The following is a 3,889-nucleotide window of genomic DNA, read 5'->3' on the forward strand; positions in this document are numbered from 1 at the left end:
TTGGAAAAGCTGTCACCTCTTCATTAGTAGGATCTATCTTTATTTAATTATAGCCATAGTAGGTGTCCATAAAGCTCAACATCTGATGTCCAGAGGTGGTATTGACTAACTGGTCAATATGAGGAAGCAAAATGCTATCTTTTGAATAGGCTTTATTGAGATCTGTATAATCTATACACATTCTTCAAGCTTCACTCACCTTCCGAATCATGACAACATTTGCCAACCAAGTGGGATAGTTCACCCCCCATATAGATCCGGCTTCCAAAAGCTTATCCACTTCTTGCTCGATTTCTTGCTGATGATCTGGCACAAAATTTCATTTCTTCTAGATGAGTGGATTGTATGTTGGATTGACTTTGAGGGAATGCAATATCACTTCGGAGTTGATTCTGGGCATATCTGCCAGACTCCATGTAAAAGTATCTTGATTCTTGCATAGAAAATCTACATATTTTTTGTTCTCTTCATCAAAGAGAAGGGATCCAATCTGCAAGGTCCTTGAAGGGTTTTTCTTTGATATGGATACAGTAGTGAGATCTTCTATAAGGGAAGATCTCTGAGGGATATCCTCACTCTGGAGATCAAAGCCCTTGATGCTCAGGGTAACTGTTGGACGTGATTTAAACTGCCTAAGATAGCAATTTTATGTAATTTGTTGATTTCCACATATTATACTGACTCTTACTATGTCAGAAACTTCATCTTAAAGTGAGGGATAGAGGCGATGATCCCAAAATTTGACTGGAGCGGCCTTCCAAAGATAGCTTTGTAAGTTGATTCTGACTTTACTATAATGAACTGATTAGAGTGTATAGTTTATCGAGGTAATTATCCCAATACAATTGGGAGATTGATTATCCCCACTGCTCGTACAGGTTGATTATCAAATCTATACAGTTGACCTATATCAGGTTAAAGCTTTTCTCTGGTGAGACTCATATTTAGAAAAGTTAAGTAAAATAGGACGTCTATAGAGCTTTCATTATCCATAAAAATTCTTTTAACATTGTAGCACATATCACCTATCCCCATATTAATCAAAAGGGGGTCTTGATGAAGGGTTTTACTCCCTCCAAATTAGAATCATCAAAAGTATAAAGTGATCCATATGAGCCTTCTTTGACATCGGGTTTTCATCTACAACCAAAAAGACTTGATCATATAACAAGGGGCCTCATGCAATGGTCTCAATTTCACCAACTGATATTTGGTTATTCACCGGTTATCTATGTTATTGATTTTGCCCCCTTGTGGGATGAGCTGCCTCTCGGGTAGGATGGTCTTGAATAAATTATTAAAGATACCCCTAGCAGATAAGTCTTTCAATCTCATATCTGAGTTGCCTGCAGGATTCAATAGTGTGGCCACGACTATGATGAAAGTGATAGTACTTATCTTGATTTCTTATGTTTGGCTTCAAAGGATTTGACCATTTTATTATATCTTGATCTCGAACAACCATCAATACATTTGCTTGAGATGTATTGAGTGGGGTATACTCCTTCTCTTATCGAGGTTCCCATCACGGCAAAGGAGGCCTAGGAGGTATATTGTTCTTCCCTTTCTTCTTCGATTGTGAGGATGAATTATCCATCCCAGGTACACATTTATGCTTCCCATTAGTTTGTTTAAACTATTTTTTATGAGCATTTATGACTTCATTTGTAGAGATTTGTGCCTCTATATAATAGATCAGATTAGCATATGAATGAATAGTGTCCTGTATGAGTGTCGAATAGAAGGGGCCAGGATGAAGGCCTCCAAGAAAGACCCTTCTTAGTAATTCAGGATCTACTCCAGGAATTTGTCAAGCCTCGGTGAAAAATTATTGAAAATATTCCTTCAATGATTCTCCTTCATTTTGACTGATCTTGTAGTGGTGGGAAGAATCCATCCTTTGATTAGCTACGATCTGTTCTATGAACACTTTGGCCAATTTAATGAATGAAGGGATCATTCCGAATGGAAGCGAATAGAACCAAGTTCGAGCCTATCCTTTAAGGGTGGCAGGAAAAACCTGACAGAGGCGTTCATTCGAGGCTCACTTGATATGCATGATAGTTCTATAGTGATCGATATGCTCATATGGGTCGGATGTCCCATCGTAAAATTTAATGCTCGGTAATTTCAAGCCAACCAGAATTGGGTGCTGAAGAATGACTTCAGTTAAAGGTTATGACTGATGGAAATTTTGCTATCGAAGAGTTTGTCTCACATCTCCTCTAGGGAACTCTTCCCATACTAATCTCTGCAGTTTATGATGTAGGGTGTTACAAGGGAGCTCAATAACATGTGGTTGAGCAAAAGTTTTTCACGAGATCTAGAGGAATACGAGATTATCGAGTTATGGAAAATGATGGGTAGAATTTGCTGTATAAGAAAGTTCATTATCCCGATGTTATTGCAAATGTCTTCTTGGTGGAGGAAGATGAATCTCCACTTAAAGATGATCGAGTTGAACATCTTCAGCCAGTGGTGGAGCTTGAGGGAGAAGAACCTCCTCCCATTGTGATAATGTTGGCTACTGAGTCTCTCGTAAGAGTTGAAGGATCTCATTCTAAGATTCTTCCATCTTTCGGACTCTCTCTTCTAAGAAAGGTCCCGAGGTTCCTTCTCCAGTAACATTTTGCCCTCCAAGATAAAAAACATGCAGATATCAATCGTCTATGATTCATAAATTAATTTTTGGATTGGTGGGAGTTGGAGCAAGAAGCTCTAATGATATGATTTCTATGCCTATTGACCATCATAGCAACACTTGAAATTATGGGATAATATTTCCCATAGAAGGTGCCAAATTATTGCGGACCAGAATATACGTGGCAATAGAGTTAGAAAGTATTCATCTTAGCGTTGTATAGATATTTAGCACACAAGCAGAAGATGGAAGAACATCAGGATTTTAACATGAAAACCCCTGGAAAGGAAAAATCATGGGGCCACTCCGAGTTGAAAAGGTTTCACTAATGTTTCCTTGAGATACAAGAGGTTGACTAGCCCATAAAAGTTTGGATGATCATATTACAATAAATTAATTATAGATTAAAATCCTATTATAATGTTAGGCAGAGTTCTGGTGTCACTTGGAGATTGAGCAGAATTCTGACATTATTTGAAAGTCGGGTAGAATTATGGCATCACTTGGGCAAAGTTTCGGAGTTAGGCGAAACTCTGGCATTAGTTGGGTAGAATTTTGGCGTCCTGTGGAAGTTGGGCAGAATTTTGGTATCACTTGGGTGTCAGGCAGAATTCTGGTGTTGCTTTAGTGTCGGACATAATTCTGGCGATAGTCGAGGATGAGTCTCGTCCCTCCTATCCTTCCCTTCTTCTTCTCTTATTCTTATTCTTCTTCTCTTATTCTTCTCTTCTTCTTCTTCTTCTTGCTTGTGTCCCCTCTAAAGAGAAATGAGGGGTCTATTTATAAATTTATGGAGTGTCATGGCCCATAAATATTTGAAAAATCAGTGGTAAATGAGGAGTGGTTGGATGGACGGCCGATATTGAATCCCTTGGTTATGTACAGTTCGTTAGACATTTGAAGGTCCTAATGATGTCGGAATTTGGTGATATTGGGCTCATTGGATTTGTCTCATCAGGCCGCTAGATTTGACTATAAGCACGTTACGTTTCAAAATCATTTACTAACTCAAATTGTGGTTCAAACTTTTCAACAGCGCTTTGCGTCCTTGACTTGGAAACATTTGGGCTCGGATTGAATCGAATTTGGTGTCGTTGGGTTTGTATTTTTGAGACGCTCAGTTGGACTATAGATTCGCTAAAATTGGAGTTCAGGTTATCTCGAATTTAATGTTTGAAGTTTCTAGCTTATATTGCCTCGAGATTCGTGCCCCAACAAGATTATTTTTTTGATTATATATATATATAT

This window comes from Dendrobium catenatum, unplaced genomic scaffold (assembly GCF_001605985.2).
Source record: "Dendrobium catenatum unplaced genomic scaffold, ASM160598v2 fragScaff_scaffold_173, whole genome shotgun sequence".
NCBI lineage: Eukaryota > Viridiplantae > Streptophyta > Magnoliopsida > Asparagales > Orchidaceae > Dendrobium > Dendrobium catenatum.